The 21,321-nt window shown below is 47.8% G+C and overlaps 1 protein-coding gene across 1 annotated transcript in view; it reads right to left on the bottom strand.

Moving 5' to 3' along the window:
- Positions 1 to 17,753, bottom strand: part of KLHL25 (kelch like family member 25) — a 61,319-nt gene extending 43,566 nt beyond the window's left edge. The window contains exon 1 of the mRNA XM_073568734.1: positions 17,621 to 17,753. The gene's annotated coding sequence lies outside the window, so the exon portion shown is untranslated. The remainder of the gene's footprint in view (positions 1 to 17,620) is intronic.
- Between the last annotated feature and the right edge of the window lie 3,568 nt (positions 17,754 to 21,321).

Below are 21,321 nucleotides of genomic sequence, written 5' to 3'. Positions count from 1 at the left end.
CTCTGTCCTGTGTCCTTGTGTGTACCACATTGAGCATGGAGAAAAGAAAGAAGACCAAAGAACTGTCTGAGGACTTGAGAAACCAAATTGTGAGGAAGCATGAGCAATCTCAAGGATACAAGTCCATCTCCAAAGACCTGAATGTTCCTGTGTCTACCGTGCGCAGTGTCATCAAGAAGTTTAAAGCCCATGGCACTGTGGCTAACCTCCCTAGATGTGGACGGAAAAGAAAAATTGACAAGAGATTTCAACGCAAGATTGTGCGGATGTTGAATAAAGAACCTCGACTAACATCCAAACAAGTTAAAGCTGCCCTGCAGTCCGAGGGTACAACAGTGTCAACCCGTGCTATCCATCGGCGTCTGAATGAAAAGGGACTGAATGGTAGGAGACCCAGGAAGACCCCACTTCTTACCCAAAGACATAAAAAAGCCAGGCTGGAGTTTGCCAAAACTTACCTGAAAAAGCCTAAAATGTTTTGGAAGAATGTTCTCTGGTCAGATGAAACAAAAGTAGAGCTTTTTGGGCCAAGGCATCAACAGAGTTTACAGGAGAAAAAAAAGAGGCAAAGAAAAAAAACACGGTCCCTACAGTCAAACATGGCGGAGGTTCCCTGATGTTTTAGGGTTGCTTTGCTGCCTCTGGTACTGGACTGCTTGACCGTGTGCATGGCATTATGAAGTCTGAAGACTACCAACAAATTTTGCAGCATAATGTAGGGCCCAGTGTGAGAAAGCTGGGTCTCTCTCAGAGGTCATGGGTCTTCCAGCAGGACAATGACCCAAAACACACTTCAAAAAGCCCTAGAAAATGGTTTGAGAGAAAGCACTGGAGACTTCTAAGGTGGCCAGCAATGAGTCCAGACCTGAATCTCATAGAACACCTGTGGAGATATCTAAAAATGGCAGTTTGGAGAAGGCACCCTTCTAATATCAGGGACCTCGAGCAGTTTGCCAAAGAAGAATGGTCTAAAATTCCAGCAGAGCATTGTAAGAAACTCATTGATGGTTACCGGAAGCGGTTGGTTGCAGTTATTTTGGCTAAAGGTTGTGCAACCAAGTATTAGGCTGAGGGTGCCAATACTTTTGTCTGGCCCATTTTTGGATTTGTGTGTGAAATGATCAATGTTTTGCTTTTTGCTTCATTCTCTTTTGTGTTTTTTCATTTAAGACAAATTAAATGAAGATAATACCAAAGAATGTGTTTGCAATCATTTTCAGGAAGAAACTGAGTATTATCTGACAGAATGGCAGGGGTGTCAATACTTTTGGCCACAACTGTAAATGTATTTACCACCCTGCATTTATAAGTTGTGGATGAACGAATTAAGGCAAAACTTATTTTTCACAACTTTGAAGATTTGAATGCATTCATCTGAAGCTGTGCCTAGAAAACAATGAATTCATTAAAATTGGGCAAGACAACATACAAGTCACTAAGAACCAATTGAAGGCCCAGAGGCATCTTGTGATCTAGTACAGATTTTCCCACAGCCTCATAAGACTTACTTCTGTTACCAAGAAGATCAGTGTTAAACAACAACAGATGATGAATGGTTTACTTTATCTACAAGCTCTATATTCCAGAATGTTGATGTTGGGCACTGGGTGGGACGGCACAATGCCATCTGTTAGCATAGCAGACATGTAGCCAGGGTAGATAAAAATCAATGTTTTTTAAAAAAAAAAATAAAAATAATCGGATTTTTTTTTATTTAAATCGGATTTTTTTCAATAAACTGCTTTTTGAGGAAAATATTTTACCATCCAAAGGTTCTTCCATCATGAGATAAAGCTGAGTTGTTTAACTCAGTAGAATAAAGGCTGTATATGTGTAACATTCACAATGCCATGCTCTTCCAGAGGTTTCTGTAGGATTAGTGGGCAGTTTCTCTCCTATATTATCACAGACGCTCGCTTTACTTTCGCAGTTCTCAAAACTGAATTTGACTCCGCAGAGGTCCCAGCCTCTTCTTCACGGCAAAAATGTTACAACATGAACAGAGTTGAGAAAAAGACCTTAATCCTATTGTTCTACAAACCTATGAATACAGAATCAACCCCTTCAGTGCCAAGTCCAAGAAGTTAGACAATATGTTTCTGATTGTTTGGAGTGGAATAGATCTGCACAACACAAGAAGAATGTGAATCTAAGTGTGAGGAGGAGGAAGGGCAAGCAGACAAGAAAATGAAAGTGAAACTTTGAGCACAATACTGCAGCAAAGCCACAGACAGACAAGTCTGGATCTGTTTGTGTGTACGATCTGAGGTTTATTACATTCTTTCCTTATAATGGCAGCAGGCCGTAAAAGAGACCCAGTTTGGGAATATTTTAATGAAGCTCCTTCGCCTATCGGTAAGGCAGGCATGCGTGCAAAATGCAAACGATGCAACAAAGAGATGCAAGGCCTGGTGGCGCGAATGAGGCAACATCATGAGAAGTGCGGTGATGAAGATGACCAAAGAAACACTTCTGAACAGGCAGGATCTTCAGGTTGGTAAACATTTTTATTGAATCCTATTTCTAAAGACTGAACTGTCATGTGTGAGAAAAATTATATTTCTTATTATTACTGCATGTTACTGTCATTTGGTACAGTTATGAAGAAAAACAAATATTCCCTTTGGGGCAGGGGCAGTGATGTGTTGTGTACAATAAGCAGACATTGTATAAACAATAAAATAACAGCATTGACTTTTTTTGTTTAGGGGAATTCATGGATTCTGGAAACTATCCACCTCCAAGATCACCATCATCCTGTTCTACAGTTTCAGAGTTATCCATCCAGGATAGTGCTTCATTAGCAGCAGCAGCATCATCATCATCAGACACCCACAGCCACATATCACCATCACCCAAAAGGAAGAAAAAAACCTTTACCTCCTGGAACCACCATAGATAGGTTTGTGATAAGAACTAGCAGATTAGAAAAAGAGTTGATTGATGAAAAAATTGCCCAGTTTATTTATGCAACGAACTCTTCTTTCCGTCTGACTGAGAACCCACATTTCATTAATATGGTTCAGTCACGGAGACCAGGATACAGTCCACCCAGCAGAGCTGATGTTGCAGGGAAACTGCTGGATCAAGTGTATGACAGAGAAATGGAGCAATGTGCAACAGCTCTGGAGGGTAAAATTGTTAACCTAAGTATTGTTGGGTGGAGTAATGTCCACAATGATCCTATTGTATGTGCTTGTATAACAACAGAAGAAGGTAAAGTCTTCCTTGCACAAACAACTGATACGTCAGGAAATGCACACACAGCAGAATACTTACAAGAAGTGGCAGTAAAAGCTATAACGACATGTGAACAAAAATTCAAATGTCTAGTACGCAGTTTGGTCACTGACAATGCTGCAAACGTATCCAAGATGAGAAGAGATTTAGAAGAGCAGGGAGGGAATACAAAGCTGCTAATAACATATGGTTGCAGTGCTCATTTGCTGCACCTCTTAGCCAAAGACTTAAGTGTTCCAGAAATAAAGGCTAATGTTGTTGAAATTGCTAAATACTTCCGTAATAATCATTTTGCTGCAGCAGCTCTGAAAAGGATGGGTGGAACCAAGCTAACGCTCCCACAAGATGTTAGATGGAACTCTGTGGTGGACTGTTTTGAGCAGTATATCAAAAACTGGCCTATTCTGATGACACTTTGTGAAGAAAATCGAGATAAAATAGATGGCACTGTCACGGCCAAAATCCTCAACATTGGGCTTAAGAGAAATGTTGAACATATACTAAGCTTCCTGAAACCCATCTCAAGCTTTAAACAAAATACAGAAAAATAGCTGTTTTATTGCGGATGCTGTTGAAATTTGGAAGGAACTGAGTGAACACTTAAAAACAGAACTACACATGGACAGAATTAAATTACAAGCAGTAAACAAACGAATGGGACAAGCACTGACTCCAGCTCATTTTTTGGCAAATATTGTCAATATCCAATATCAGGGTCAAAACCTAAGTGCTGAGGAAGAGGAGTTAGCTATGACATGGGTATCCAGCAATCATCCATCTTTAATGCCAACTATAATAAACTTCAGAGCTAAGGGGGAACCATTCAAGAAATATATGTTTGCTGAAGATATTTTAAGGAAGGTCACACCAGTAAACTGGTGGAAGTCACTTAAGCGCTTGGATTTAGAGACTGTTCAAGTAATGATTTCACTTTTAACAGCAGTAGCTTCTTCTGCAGGCGTTGAAAGAATATTCTCTTCCTTTGGACTCATTCATTCTAAATTGAGAAATCGGTTGGGACCCAATAAAGCAGGAAAGCTTGTTTTTCTTTTCCAGATTATGAATAGGAACAAAGAAGAAGATGATGATGAAGAGGACGACAAGTGAGCTACAGAGGACAGCAGGGACAGTAGTATTTAAGTTTTTCATGTGTCGGCTGGGCTGACAGTCTAAGTTTCTTAAAATATATATATATATATTTTGTTTAGCCAAATTAGTTAACAAACATGGATGTTTGTTTAAGCAAATAACTTATGCTGTAATGTTGTTATTGTTTCAGTTGAATAAATCTATTTAAATTGTTATTAAGGTCAGGATTATTTTTCTCCTTCCTAAGTACAACAGAACAGTGGTGTCCAAATATGAATGATTAACCCATTAAACTGGGGAGAAAAAAGTAATATAAAAAGTGATTCTAAAAATCTTCATCTACTTGCATGTTAAAGTAGCAAGAACTAGTTTAGGTAGAAACTTTGATTTAAATCAAGCCTTACTGACTAGTGATTTAAATCGTGATTTAAATCAGTTAGATTTAAATCAAATCCACCCTGCATGTAGCACAGGCACAATGGCTTCAAATTTGATCAGAGTGCTCAGCACGAACTTTACACCATTACTCCATGTCCCCAAAGACTTGGACTGGACTGCAATCTACCCATAGTGCATCTAGGAGAAATTTCACTTGTATTCAATCTCTTCAGGGAATGTAACTGCATACATCTCTGCTCTATGCAATAAGGAGGTATCCTACAAATAATGTCATACTGTTCACATGTTTTCATAGAGGTATATATCACCAACAGGCTTCATTTGAAAGAAAAAATAAATTACTACGTGGTACACATTTAACTCAGAAAAAAATAAAAATACTGACAGATGGAGGACATAATGACTTTTTTGGCTTTCTTCAAGTGACTGGAGCCACATGGATACATTTGGTAAATAAATATGGAGCGTTTCGGGCATATATGGCAAGCTTATGGTGCATTTAGAGTAGATAAGGCCTGTTTCACACATCCGTTTTTTCCCCTTCAGTCAAAATCCGCCAAATTTTTAAAAAACGGATCCACCAAAAAAGGGGCAGATCCGTTTTTTCCCCCATAGACTAACATTATTGGCGGATCTTGACTGACAGTTGTCCGTCTCACCTGTTTTGTTTTTTTACGGATCCGCCAAGATTTTAGCGGCTCCCGGGCGGATGAAACGGACCCTGCAACATTTTTTTTGCTTTGACGGTCCGCTAATTTCAGCATTAACCCATAAATGCCGCTCCGAGAGCCGATAAGATCTCTCTCCCCCCTCACCCGTCCCGCGATATCCCTCCCCTCACCCGTCCCGCGATATCCCTCTCCCGATCGCGCTCCACCTCCGGCGATATCCCTCTCCCGATCGCCCTCCACCTCTCGTGATATCGCCCTCCACCTCCCGCGATTTCGCCCTCCACCACCCGCGATTTACATGCAATTCGCGACCGCCGCGGTCGCTTTAAATTTGGCCGCATCACTTCTCCCACGGATCCTTCATCCTACGTGCTCCGCTGACATCCGTCCGTCACGGATCAGCTGGTTTCAACCTTTGGCGGATTTCAACTGACCGCCGATGACGGAGGTATGAAACAGGCCTTATTGGAAATTGAGAGGTGGTAGGAACCTTCTGCCTGTGTAAATATGTCAGCCATCACCCATCGGGCAAAGAACTTGTTCATTGGGCAAACGTATTGTTTATGTTGGCATAGAAAATATCAGCAGCACATGTTGGCGGGAAACCACTGTTGATAATTATGGTATTAGCCTAGAACAATACAATTTGGGATGGTTCTGCCCCTAATTTGAATAGTCATTTGGTGCCGAAAGTCTATGTAATGATGCACTGACAGACAAACGTCAGCACAGGTAAATGAACCATTAGGCTACAATAACGCCTTACATCCTCTATGGCAGCATCATATGGGAGCAGTCACACCCAACACTATAGCATTGCTTCTTTTCCATCAGGATTGTCCACATGCTGAGTTTTACAGGATCAGTAAAGCGTGCTGGGTCCAAAACGCTGCTATTCCAGATTGTGGGCACGTACCCTTAAAAGGGGGGGGGGGTTCTCCAAAATGTCCACTTGTCACATCTACAGCAGAGAAGAATACAAGACAACTATAAAAATGCTGGAATAACTCATCCAGTCTCATTTTGCTAAAGGCCATTGTTTTATCCCGTGTGCTAGAAAAAGGGACCGGAAGCAAGCGAACAATACATAAAAAGAAGCATGCTAAAGGCTGGAGGCAGCGACATAAAGGCTGAGTAACAGGCAGGCGAGGAACATTCCTCCGCAGTCCCAAACAGCAGCACATTCCGGACGTGCCAGCGAGGCCTGGACCATAGAGAATGTGCTGGGTGCTACAAGCTATACCTCATGTAAACAGCCCTGGGGAAAAAGACCCGACAAGATCCCATTGCAGATCCAAGGTATGCACCGAGGGTCTAAACAATCATCATAGCAGATACCACAGGAGAATTATACAGTGGCTTGCAAGAGTATTCACCCCCATTGGCTCTTTACCCATTTTGTTACATTACAACCTGTGTTTAAATATTTTTCTAATTCTATTTGTGTGTGATCAGTACTAAATACTCTAAGCTGGAGAAATGTAGGCATAAATTATATTTATGGGACCAAATAACTAAAAATTGTCATGTACATAAGTATTCACCCCTTTTACTATGAAGACCCTAAACATTTCTGGTGCAAGCAATTCCCTTTACAAGTCCCATGCCTAGTGAAAGGAAGTCCACCAGTGTCTGATCTATGTGTCACATATCTGCCAGTATATACACACCTTTTCTGAAAGGCCACAGAGGCTGCAGCACCATTAATCTGCACCACGAACCAAACAACACGATGAAGACCAAGGAAGAGTTGGGTAATAAAGAAAAAAAAAAGATCCCAAGCTGATGACCTCCCAGAGCAGCATCTAATCCATTATCATCAAATAGAAAGAGCATGGTACCACAACAAACCTGCCAAGAGAGGGCCGCCCACCAAAACTCTCAGCCTGGGCAAGGAGGGCATCAGAGAGGAAGCAGAGAGACCAAAAGTAACCCTGAAGGAGCTACACAGTTCCCAGGCAGAGACTGGACTATCTGTCCATATGACCACGATAAGCCGTACACTCCATAGAGATGGCAGAAAAAAGCTTTTAGGCTGTGTGCACACGTTACAATTATTAAGCGCTTTCACCGTGATTTTCGCCACGAAAACACATACAGAACGCACTCATTTCTATGGCATTCCGCACATGCTGTGCTAATGGTGCGATTTTTTTCGCAGCGGAATCGCATCGTGGAAAAAAACGCAGCATACTCATTCTTTTTGCGGAATCGCCGCAATTCCAAAAAGAACTGCCGCAATTCCGCACCCATAGGAATGCATGAGATCTGCTTGCTTCCCGCATGTGGCTATGCCCACCATGCGCAAAGTGAGCGGCTCATGTGCGGATGGTACCCACGGTGTGGAGGAGAGGAGACTGTCCCTCCAGGCCCTGGGTACCATATCCCTGATAAAAAAAAAAAAGAATTAAAATCGGGTTATATTCACCTTCCGGCGTCCCGGGCAGCCTTCCCAGGTCTCAGCGATGCTTCCGTTCCCAGTAATGCCTTGCGAGACCTTTGATGACGTCGCGGTCTCGCGATACTGTAGCGGTCCCTATTCCGCGCAAGACAGCTACAGCATCACGACGTCATCAAAGGACTTGCAAGGCATTACTGGGAACGGGAGCATCGCTGAGGCCAGGGAAGGCTGCGCGGGACGGCAGAAGGTGAATATAACCCGATTTTTTTTTTTTTTTTTTTAACATTCTATCTCTTACTATAGATGCCGCATAGGCAGCCTCAATAGTAAAAAGTTGGCCACACTAGTCAAACACTATGCTTGACGAGTGTGACCAACCTTTCAATCACATTCCAAGCGATGCTTCAAATCGTTTGGAAAGTGCTTGAATTTCACACGCGAAAATCGTGGGAAAAACGAGAAAAAAAAACGTGCAAAAACCCCGCACGTTTTTCCTGGGAAGAAGTGCGGGTTTTTTCTGCATACATGGGCACATAGCCATACCGACACAAAAATTTTAAGACTCATTTTGAGTTTGCTAAAAGACATGTGGCAGACTCCACAAATGTATGGAGGAAGATGCTGTGGTCAGATGAGACCAAATTTGAACTTTCTGGCCACCAAGGTAAATGCTAAGTCTGGAACTAAACCAACACAGATCACCCCAAGAACACCCTCCCTACAGTGAAACCTGGTGATACTGGTAGGAGGTTCACCTTCCAACAAGACAATGACCCAAAGCATACTGTGAAAGCAACACTTGTGTGGTTTAAGGAAAAACGTGTAAATGTTTTGGAATGGCCTTGTCAAAACCCAGATCTTAATCCATTTGAGAATCTGTAGTCAGACTTCAAGATTGCTGTTCACCAGAGGAAACCATCTAACTTGGAGGAGCTGGAGAAGTTTTGTCTTGAGAAATGGGGAAAAATGCCAGTGGTAAGATGTGCAAAGCTCAGAGAGACTTATTCAAAATTACTTGCAGCTGTAATTACTGCAAAAGGAGGCTCTACAAAGTGCTGACTTTAGTGGGGTCAACAGTTATGCACAGTGAAATTTTCAATAATTTTGTCTTGTTTGCTTCACAATTAAAAAAACAATGAAATGTTCCCAGTTGTAGGCATGTTCTTTACATGAACTGATGCAAACTCCAAAAAAAGCATTTCTGTAGATTACTTCCCAATGGATTTTTCATCCCTTTCATAAAATTCTATTCACCCAAATATAACACCGAGCAAATAAGACATGTGAATAACAACAGTTTTGGTTCTTTAGAAAGTGGTATTCCCAAGTTAAGAAATGGATATAAGTAGACAGGAAAGAGCTATAATCAATAGTTTTTACACCGTCTAAAGCTACAGCTAGGTCCAGAGATATACGAGTCGGGACCAGAGGGTCTGTGCGAGTTATACATACTCCCGGCCAGCCACAAGACGGATTTCATCACCTCAGGTGTCATTTTAATCAGTATAGCAGCGACAATCTCACACTGTCTGTAGGTTACTGTGCACAATGCTGCAGAGTATCACATTTTTAATTGATCCATATCTATAGTCCATATTTCTGATATACAGATATCAGCTGCATTCACTGTAAAATGAGAAAGGTCCTACAATGCATGAACCTGAGGAAAGAGCCATAGCGAATCAGAAAAACTATACTAAGTGTCTATTACACCTACTATACATTGGGATAGGATCCTGAAGAAATATGCCTTTAATGGTCACAAGTACTCAATGCGAGCCTATGAGAGACAGAATGAGGCTCTCATAGAAGAAAGTTGACCTCCGACGCACTCCAGCAAACACTAACGATCCGGCAGGTCGCAACCTGCAGCAGACTGACTGGAGCAGCGCTGATAAAATGTGAAGACAGTGGTTGTTAAGTATAAGTCATGGGTCTGGGACCTTAGATTAGCGGCGCCATTCCAGTGCTGCAATAAAAACAAAACACTGAAGTGGTGCTTTAAGGCGCCTTCCCCCATTGGCACTAAACTGTAATACCTGGGATAGCGCATGGATGACAGCAGGGAAAATAAAAATCACGGTGGCTCAGTGGTTAGCACTGCAGCCTTGGAGCACTGGGATCTTGGGTTCAAATCCCACCAAAGGACAACATCTGCAAGGAGTTTGTATGTTCTCCCCGTGTTTGCGTGGATTTCCCCCCGATACTCCGGTTTCCTTCCACATTCCAAAGACATACTAGTATGGAATCTAGATTGTGAGCTCCAGTGCGGACAGCGATGATAATGTATGTAAAGTGCTTTGGAATATGATAGTGATATATAAACAAAGCATAATAAATAAAAATCAGAAAGGAACCAAGTTATAGCAGAGGGGCTGCCACTTCAGATGACGGCAAAGATCTACCTGACCACCCATAAATGACAGCAATATATAAACTGCAAAACATCTATTAGGAATAGAAATGCAACATAAGAAGCCATTCAAGGAACTCTCCAAGGAATCTACCAGGGCATAAATATTAAATCTCTCCAATTATTCCCATCTAGATCATGTTCATATTTAGAAGAAATCAATGTGTCTGTCTGCTTGGAGCACATCGCACAAACAGGCAAATGACAAGCATTTATTTCGGGGAGAGCTCTGCCGACATGCAAGGATTTGTAGTTCAGAGACCCAACAACTAAGGGTATGTACACACACTGCGGATTCTGCTGCGTTGTACAGTACCTTTATTTCCTATGGAAATAAAAAAAACGCTGTGCACATGCTGCGGATTTCTCCGCGCAGTTTTGCTGCGGGTTACAATCTGCAGCATGTCAATTCTTTGTGCGGATTCCGCTGCGGTTTCACACCTATCCATTATGAGGTGTGAGACCGCAGGGCAAAACCGCAGACTAATCCGCAGGCCTTTTGTCCTGTGGATTTACCTGCAGATTTTTCATCAAAATCCGCACAACCTAAAAACTACGTGTGCACTTACCCTACCTGCCCAGTTTCTGCCACTAATCAAAATGCTTCTTTTACCAATAGATGAACTCATATCATTATTGAAATTTTATTAAATGGAGTTTTACCAAGAGCAAGGATTTAGGAACAACTCTGTGATAGCTGGGGCTCCCAGCAATCCCAGGAAAGGGGCTCAGCCTCAGCTCCATTCGTGGTGTATGGGACTGTCGGAGAATGCCGAGTACAGAAGAACTGCAGGGAGGAGGGGTCCAACCTTGTGGATAAATTGTGATTTTGGGTAAAACCTTTTTTTTTTTTTTTTCAATAAAAAAAATAGCAAATGGATAAAGAAAAAAAAGATAAAATATTTTAATTACGACGTTCTCATAGTACAGTATCTAACTTCAGTGCTTGGAGCACATTCCCTGCCTGACAGTAATTCACACAGGGCAGGCGTCTTCCCATTGTCTTGATGTATGGCACACGTATAAGCCACTGATCTTCTTACATGGCCAGAGGGTGGCTCACAACCGCCTGCCTGCTCTTGCCTGCGTTTATTGTCTTGGTGGGAAGCATTTGGTAAGAGGAGCGATCTCATACGATCAGCCAGGACATAATTCTCCCTAGAACAGTATGGTGGGAGAGGAGGGGGATACATAAAGATTCTTCCAACTTCTCAGTGACCTTTGCATCCATTGAGTTATTTATCCAGGATCCAAAAAGTTTTGCATTTAGCCAATACCCAATATGTAAAGGGGAGCAGCTGACTACTTGGTGATGAAATAACTAATATTTGGGGTGTAAATCCTTGAGTATTTCCATCAGCGCCCATTCACATGAACCATTAGGGAGCATTCAGTGTTTGTTCAGCGTGGCTGTGGTATCTTAAGCTGCACCAGCCTCATATACAGTATGTGTACAAGGCTGTGATCTCCGGTCAGGACATGTGCGGTCAGCTATTGTTAACTAGTCAAGGCCAATATGGTTGTGTAAATGCTCCCTAAGGGATCACTGCATCAGCTTTCCATTGCTTCATAATGGCCTAGTGCAGATGTTCTCATCTATACTATTCTCTATTATGCCCCAGATGTTTCTCAATATCACCAGGCTTTGCAAACACAAATTCACAGCCACATTGATAGACTACAAATCTGCACCAGCAGCTGGTCTAAACTGTACACTTTGCCGTGTGTCTAGCAGAGTCAGAGGGCAGGGGTAATGAAGCTAGCTGGATACCCCACAAGCTTCAGAGCTTAAAAGAGTGCACTCCTTTCTTAGGAAACCAGCCACCAATGATAGATCACAGGGGTGTCTGGTAACCTAGGCAACAAGCTGTAAACAAGGGAATCGAAAAACCCTCTGTACTTGAGAGCTGATTTTTTTCAAGAGGTAAAAATCACAAAAATTGCTCATCTTTGCAAGAATTTTACCAAGACAACCCCTTTAATTGTACATGGTTCTGGATAAGCTGAGTGTCAGTAAAGCACCGATTCAAAGCATTGACAAAATTTACACATTTTTTGCACAATGTCAAATTGCGCTTATAATTTGTGACTTGGCATCTTCAGTTTGTGCAGCGCCGCCAAAATGGATGAAGCTGGGAAAGGATCAAGGCATGGCTATGCAAATTTATTAATAGTGGGAGGGGGATTTGTAAGCAAGAAAGCTTACCCTAGTACTTGACTAAAACAGCATTTCTGGTGAGGTGCACGCCGCAGAGAAGATGTGCAAGATAGTGCACCTCGTAATGATTCTGGCACATCCTAATCCAAAAAGCCCCTTCATTACGGAGTGTACAATGCCAGTGCTAATGAATTGGGCCCTAAGTGCACGGCAATACCGATCCAAGTGGTGGAACAAAACTAGCAATGGAATCTGCGGAAAAATCTAAACTGTATGGGGGCATCAGCCGACTGCTGGTGGGGACAAGTGACAGACGCTTCCAATTTCAGACTGCTGACCACACAGTTTTCCCTGAGAAAAGTCGCCGGGCGACATTTCAGTCAGCGGCTTTCTCAAAAAGAGTACAGGAGCACTGAGCTGATCGAGCACGCCTGTGTATGTGAGAGTCGGCTGAGACGGCTGTTCGCAATGCAATCGTCCAAAGCACCTGTCAACAGCAATCTAATGTGTACGGCCAGACCAACGCGTCCCAAGTGTACGGCCAGACCAACGCGTCCCAAGTGTACGGCCAGACCAACGCGTCCCAAGTGTACGGCCAGACCAACGCGTCCCAAGTGTACGGCCAGACCAACGCGTCCCAAGTGTACGGCCAGACCAACGCGTCCCAAGTGTACGGCCAGACCAACGCTTCGCCTGCGTCGCAAGTGTACGGCCAGACCAAGGTGCTTTCTCATTGTGTTCTATGTCCTCTCAGGACATATGTCCAAAATCCTCGGCACATAGGGTCCGGATGCATGCGCTAACAGGGCCAATAGACTGCAATGGTGACGTCAGAATGAGCGTGCTCTCCGCCATGCGCTTTTTTTGGTTGGAAGTGTACACATGCAGGACTCCGACACCCATAGGTAGTAGACAACAAAAACTAGTGGACTGATTCATCTTAATCAGCGCTTTGCATACAGTAAGAGCTGACACAAGGTGCTCCAAATTCACCAAGAGGCTTACAGTACAAATAGAAATATACTTTAATCACGGACTGGACTTTATTCTGGCCTCAACTAGTGGCATATAGTTACCAAGAATGTCTCGGATGGTGCTCAACCACACCCACTCCTGCTCAACTCCACCCACTTTCCAAAGACCATGAACTTGCCCTCATAAGGGTTCGTTCTTACACATTTATGGTTGATCCACCATGGAACAGAAAGGTAATTTTCATCTTTTGTGAAACTTCTTGCACGTGGTGTACGTGTGTGAATTGAACCTAAATATTGACTGGATCTGAATTCTGACAACTCGATAGGAAATATTCTGCAGTCACAAAATATTAAAAGGTTAATCCAAAGATAGCAAGTTGTCGTTTAACAGTAAGACAGGGGAGAAGTTACGGATTGCCTCGGTCTGAAAACAGCACCTTAAGCTTTGCCAAGAATTTGGCTCTGAAAGGCGGGAATTGTGCGCTAAACACCCCAATCTGGGATAGAGAGGAGGTGCACAGGACATGGTCTGTACTCCACCTTCTCCAGCGGTCCCACAGAAAATGAGTGCAGCAGAGGTCGGGCATGTACCCCTCTACTCCATTCAAGACGAGGCTCAGTAACCCTTGGTCCTCACGTTCCAGAGTCCTAGTCTCAGGCTGATTGGAGGTCCTGGCAGTTGGACCCCAGTGATCAGTAAGTTGTTATCTCACAGATCAGGTACAAACTTACTATCTTAGGACTAAACCATTAACCCTATAGCTACTGTCCAATATAATGAAAAGGCTGCAGACGTCTCATCACGATGTCTGTAGCCAATCACTGGCCTCAATGGTATATGGTCATAAATCACTGAGGTCAGCGATTGACTGCAGTGATCCCAGCACGTATACGTGGGCCGTTACTTCTGCAGCCAAAGAAATGAGCGGGGGGAGTTGGAACAGTCGGGGAGTGTACATCGTTTTTTCTGTTGCCTATGTGCAGCTTTTCGCTATCTTGGACATCCACTTTAAGGCCAGGACTACACAGAGCTTTTGTAGTGATGGAGTAATGTTATCTGGAGTGACAGCTGCTGTCCATAGGATGACAATGACTATAATCGGTGCATTGATTCTGACCGCAGCGGTCATCAAAAAGTTGAGATGACTTCGCAGACCAGCAAATGCTCAACGTAACCACGGACTAACACGGCATCTTCTCCGATACACACTGCTGTGTGCAGGCGAGTAGCCATGAAGCAGTGTACCCGCAGTATACAGTACAGGTGCAGCCCCCCAGCATTATACCCATCATAGGTGATGTGCTTCTCTCCGGGGGGCTGCACAGTAAATCCACAGATCACACAGTGCTTCACTATCACTTGGGAGCGTGGAAACCTAGAGAACACACCACAGGTGAAGAAGCATTTAGTTCCAGGTCTTCACAGGTTAAATTCTCCATACTTTACCAAGGGGCCGATCTCTCTACACTATCTGCCAGGGGATTTTAAGATGGCAGTGCCAGGCATGACACGGGGGGGGCACACCCCAAGACCCAGGAAACCCCTCCAGTGCCAGGCAGGACACGAGGAGGGCACCAAGACCCAGGAAACCCCTCCAGTGCCAGGCATGACACGGGGAGGGCACCACGACCCAGGAAACCCCTCCAGTGCCAGGCACAAAGACCCAGGAAACCCCTCCAGTGCCAGGCATGACAAAGGGAGGGCACAAAGACCCAGGAAACCCCTCCAGTGCCAGGCACAAAGACCCAGGAAACCCCTCCAGTGCCAGGCATGACACGGGGAGGGCACAAAGACCCAGGAAACCCCTCAAGTGCCAGGCATGACACGGGGAGGGCACAAAGACCCAGGAAACCCCTCAAGTGCCAGGCAGGACACGGGGAGGGCACCACGACCCAGGAAACCCCTCCAGTGCCAGGCAGGACACGGGGAGGGCACCACGACCCAGGAAACCCCTCCAGTGCCAGGCAGGACACGGGGAGGGCACCACGACCCAGGAAACCCCTCCAGTGCCAGGCAGGACACGGGGGAGGAAACCCCTCCAGTGCCAGGCAGGACACGGGGGAGGAAACCCCTCCAGTGCCAGGCAGGACACGGGGGAGGAAACCCCTCCAGTGCCAGGCAGGACACGGGGGAGGAAACCCCTCCAGTGCCAGGCAGGACACGGGGGAGGAAACCCCTCCAGTGCCAGGCAGGACACGGGGGAGGAAACCCCTCCAGTGCCAGGCAGGACACGGGGGAGGAAACCCCTCCAGTGCCAGGCAGGACACGGGGGAGGAAACCCCTCCAGTGCCAGGCAGGACACGGGGGAGGAAACCCCTCCAGTGCCAGGCAGGACACGGGGGAGGAAACCCCTCCAGTGCCAGGCAGGACACGGGGGAGGAAACCCCTCCAGTGCCAGGCAGGACACGGGGGAGGAAACCCCTCCAGTGCCAGGCAGGACACGGGGGAGGAAACCCCTCCAGTGCCAGGCAGGACACGGGGGAGGAAACCCCTCCAGTGCCAGGCAGGACACGGGGGAGGAAACCCCTCCAGTGCCAGGCAGGACACGGGGGAGGAAACCCCTCCAGTGCCAGGCAGGACACGGGGGAGGAAACCCCTCCAGTGCCAGGCAGGACACGGGGGAGGAAACCCCTCCAGTGCCAGGCAGGACACGGGGGAGGAAACCCCTCCAGTGCCAGGCAGGACACGGGGGAGGAAACCCCTCCAGTGCCAGGCAGGACACGGGGGAGGAAACCCCTCCAGTGCCAGGCAGGACACGGGGAGGAAACCCCTCCAGTGCCAGGCAGGACACGGGGAGGAAACCCCTCCAGTGCCAGGCAGGACACGGGGAGGGCACCACGACCCAGGAAACCCCTCCAGTGCCAGGCAGGACACGGGGAGGGCACCACGACCCAGGAAACCCCTCCAGTGCCAGGCAGGACACGGGGAGGGCACCACGACCCAGGAAACCCCTCCAGTGCCAGGCAGGACACGGGGAGGGCACCACGACCCAGGAAACCCCTCCAGTGCCAGGCAGGACACGGGGAGGGCACCACGACCCAGGAAACCCCTCCAGTGCCAGGCAGGACACGGGGAGGGCACCACGACCCAGGAAACCCCTCCAGTGCCAGGCAGGACACGGGGAGGGCACCACGACCCAGGAAACCCCTCCAGTGCCAGGCAGGACACGGGGAGGGCACCACGACCCAGGAAACCCCTCCAGTGCCAGGCAGGACACGGGGAGGGCACCACGACCCAGGAAACCCCTCCAGTGCCAGGCAGGACACGAGGAGGGCACCAAGACCCAGGAAACCCCTCCAGTGCCAGGCAGGACACGGGGAGGGCACCAAGACCCAGGAAACCCCTCCAGTGCCAGGCATGACACGGGGAGGGCACCACAACCCAGGAAACCCCTCCAGTGCCAGGCATGACACGGGGAGGGCACCACGACCCAGGAAACCCCTCCAGTGCCAGGCATGACACGGGGAGGGCACCACGACCCAGGAAACCCCTCCAGTGCCAGGCATGACACGGGGAGGGCACAAAGACCCAGGAAACCCCTCCAGTGTCAGGCACAAAGACCCAGGAAACCCCTCCAGTGCCAGGCATGACACGGGGAGGGCACAAAGACCCAGGAAACCCCTCCAGTGCCAGGCACAAAGACCCAGGAAACCCCTCCAGTGCCAGGCATGACACGGGGAGGGCACCACGACCCAGGAAACCCCTCCAGTGCCAGGCAGGACACGGGGAAGGCACCACGACCCAGGAAACCCCTCCAGTGCCAGGCAGGACACGGGGAAGGCACCACGACCCAGGAAACCCCTCCAGTGCCAGGCAGGACAGGGGGAGGGCACCATGACCCAGGAAACCCCTCCAGTGCCAGGCAGGACACGGGGAGGGCACAAAGACCCAGGAAACCCCTCCAGTGCCAGGCAGGACACGGGGAGGGCACAAAGACCCAGGAAACCCCTCCAGTGCCAGGCAGGACAGGGGGAGGGCACCATGACCCAGGAAACCCCTCCAGTGCCAGGCACACATATCCAGACATACAACACTCCTACCCCAGTGCGCCCACCCCGCGCCACACACATGTAACCCTTCTGCTGCCAGACGTCTCCCACAACGGTTAACCCATGCCCCGTCAGACGTCTCCCCCAGTCCTGAGCCAGTCACATCCTGTATAAAGTACATGGACTGTCAGTGAGCGCAGTCCTCTCGTGTCTGACGCCTTCTCCTGATGCTGCATTCATATCAATGAGAGCGCACAGACAGCACATCCCGGGGCTGCTCACCTGCCTCCTCCGGCTGGCGGTGCCCGCGGCATAAAGCTGCAGCCAGGTAACGCACGGCACAGTGCAGCCAGCCAGCCTGCAAACAAACTAGATCTCACAGCGGGGAGAGAGTGACAGAACGAATGGGCCAATCAACACAGAGCATGTAGGCTGGGGGCGGTGCCGCATCTTCACTAGCCAATCAGAGTAGTGAGTTTTCCTCGCCGTGGGCGGCTGCTCTCAGAGTTCGGACCCAGAGCACAGAGATGGAGGGGGGACCCCGGGGAATGCTGGGAGATGATAGTAATGCTGTCACTCCTTGGCAGACTCGGTTTTTACCTCCAGTATTTGTAAGCCAAAACCAGAAGAACCGTCAGAGGAAACGAATAATAGAAACTCGTCATTTATCACCCACTCTTAGCTTTGACTCACAAATACTGAGGTAAAAAAAACTGACCTGATACTGAAAGTGTGAACGTGGCGTGGCCTGATAATTTATTAGTCCTTGTGGCGCCATAATCCTCCATGTATCTGTATAATGTACAGGCTGACGATAGTATAGAAAAAGTGCGAACTGAAAATGACCTTTCATCAGTGGTGGGATTCACATTTTTAACAACAGGTTCTGTGTTTGTTTGTAGGAAAACCACACCCATTTACACGCACCTTTTCCTCAAACATATACAAGTAGGGGCGCAGTCAAGGAGCTGTTCCCTATAGGCAGCACAGGTCCCCAATAGGCAGCATTGTTCCCTAATAGGCAGCACAGGTCCCCAATACACAGCACAGGTCCCCAATACACAGCACAGGTCCCCAATAGGAAGCACAGGTCCCCAAAAGGCAGCATTGTTCCCTAATAGGAAGCACAGGTCCCCAATACACAGCACATGTCCCCAATACACAGCACAGGTCCCCAATACACAGCACAGGTCCCCAATAGGAAGCACAGGTCCCCAAAAGGCAGCATTGTTCCCTAATAGGCAGCACAGGTCCCCAATACACAGCACAGGTCCCCAATACACAGCACAGGTCCCCAATACACAGCACATGTCCCCAATACACAGCACAGGTCCCCAATATACAGCACAGGTCCCCAATAGGAAGCACAGGTCCCCAAAGGCAGCATTGTTCCCTAATAGGCAGCACAGGTCCCCAATACACAGCACAGGTCCCCAATACACAGCACAGGTCCCCAATACACAGCACAGGTCCCCAATATACAGCACAGGTCCCCAATAGGAAGCACAGGTCCCCAAAAGGCAGCATTGTTCCCTAATAGGCAGCACAGGTCCCCAATACACAGCACAGGTCCCAATAGGCAGCACAGGTCCCCAAAAGGCAGCACTGTTCCCTATAGGCAGCACAGGTCCCCAATACGCAGCACAGGTCCCCAATAGGAAGCACAGGTCCCCAAAAGGCAGCATTGTTCCCTAATAGGCAGCACAGGTCCCCAATAGGCAGCACGGATACCCAATAGGCAGCACAGGTCCCCAAAAGGCAGCACTGTTCCCTATAGGCAGCACAGGTCCCCAATACACAGCACAGGTCCCCAATAGACAGCACAGGTCCCCAATACACAGCACAGGTCCCCAATAGACAGCACAGGTTCCTAATAGGCAGCATTGTTCCCAAATAGGCAGCACAGGTCCCCAATACGCAGCACAGGTCCCCAATACACAGCACAGGTCCCCAATACACAGCACAGGTCCCCAGTAGACAGCACAGGTCCCTAATAGGCAGCATTGTTCCCAAATAGGCAGCACAGGTCCCCAATACACAGCACAGGTCCCTAATAGGCAGCATTGTTCCCAAATAGGCAGCACAGGTCCCCAATAGACAGCACAGGTCCCCAATAGACAGCACAGGTCCCCAATACACAGCACAGGTCCCCAATAGGCAGGCACAGGTCCCTAATAGGCAGCATTGTTCCCAAATAGGCAGCACACGTCCCCAATAGGCAGGCACAGGTCCTCAAAAGGCAGGCACAGGTCCCCAAAAGGCAGGCACAGTGCTGCACAGGTCCTCTGTCCCTTCTGTCCACCCCAGACTCCTCTGTCCCCTCTAGTCCTCTCTGGACTCCTTTCTCTCCCTCAGACTCCTCAGTCCCCTCTGGACTCATCTGACCCCTCTAGTCCTCTGTCCCCTCCGGACTTCTCTCTCCCCCCAGACTCCACTGTCCCCTCCGGACTCCTATCTCCCTCAGACTCCACTGTCCCCTCCAGACCTCTCTGTCCCCGAGACTCCATTGTCACCCCCAGACTCAGCGTGTTCCGTGTACCTGAGTGTTGTGAGTTCATTCTCCCCTTCACCTTTGATGTCTGGTGAACTCCCTCTGCTGGTGAAGAGAGGTAGTGAAATTGATTGGGATGGGAAGAACCTGTCATCTGAACAGGCAGAGTGTGATTGGACATCTGGAATTTCTGAGTGGATATAAGGCAGCCGACGCCCTGCAGGGCCGCTGGTGATCCTTTCTGCTCTGAGCTCTTGCATCCAGCTTGGTTCCTGTCTACTAAAAGCTAAGTTTTTGCCCTGCTGTTGTTCCATGAGATTTTGTCTGGTTTGCTTAGTGTTTGTGTTCAGCCAGTCCTGGTTGGGACTGGCTGAATTCCATTTTTGTCTCTGATCAGTTGATCTCTTTGCTCTGTTTTCAGAATATACCTGAGTGCTGATATAGTGATTTTGAAGTCTAGCGACTTCAGAGCCTTTTTCCCTATCAGACAGTTGGGACATTTTTGGTAGGGTTTTTTTGCGGATTGCAGCCAGCATCTTTTCTGTCCTGTGCTATCTAGTTAGTTGGGCCCCATCGTTTGCTCAGCCTGTCTTTCTGTCTGTGTTTCTGTTTTCATCTGTTTTTCACCGACAATACATGTTGGGGGCTGTCTATTGCTTTGGGGTCTGCTCTGGGGCAGTTTAGATTCCCCCTTTCCTTCTTTAGGCTTATGTAGTTCTCCGGCTGTGACGAGGGGTCTAGGGCACCGTAGGAACCCCCCACGGCTACTGTTAGTTGTGGTGTATAGGATCAGGGGTCTGCAATCCGATAGCTACCAACGGTTTTCTGGACTTAACTTGTATTTTTGTTTTCTCCTCCTCCGGTGACTCATTCATAACACCTGAGCGCCTGCGCCTGACCGTGTCCTCACAGCACCACAGCGTCCTCACAGCTCTCTGGGCACTTGCTGCAGGACGGGGGCGCGTCTCCTTGGTGATATACGGTAGCTGTAGTTTCGGGTTCTTGCTTCCTGGGGCTGGGCTGGAGGTGAGCTCTGTGCTCCCTGTGGATGTGACACGGCGATCCCCGCACTGCGCTGGCTGCAGCTCCGGCCCCTGTATAGTCCTCAGAACCGGATCGCGGCTCTGAATCTCCCCGGTTCGGGGAACCGGCTGCTTTTTTAACAACCGTTTCCACCGAATCGGGGAGAGCCTGCTGAATCCCACCCCTGTCTTTCATGTCCCAAGACTTGTTATTACAGCCCACTGCAGCGGGGGTTTTATATCAGTGCTGGAGTGGGTTCCCTGCCCCAGTATAAGGGTGTGTGCACATGCTGCGGATTCTGCTGCGGATCCACAGCGGTTTTGGCCCTGCGGACTGCTGCGGTGTACAGTAGCATTATAACCTATGGAAAACGAAAACCGCAGTGCAGACGTTGCGGATTATTCCACGCGGTTTTGCTGCGGTTTTCAATCCGCCGAAAGAAATGACATGTCAATTCTTTCTGCGGATT

This window comes from Dendrobates tinctorius, unplaced genomic scaffold (assembly GCF_039654945.1).
Source record: "Dendrobates tinctorius isolate UK_male_01 unplaced genomic scaffold, ASM3965494v1 ptg000022l, whole genome shotgun sequence".
In the NCBI taxonomy this organism is placed as follows: Eukaryota; Metazoa; Chordata; class Amphibia; order Anura; family Dendrobatidae; genus Dendrobates; species Dendrobates tinctorius.
The sequence above is the reverse complement of the archived record's forward strand: the minus strand, read 5'-3'. Positions and strand labels throughout refer to the sequence as shown.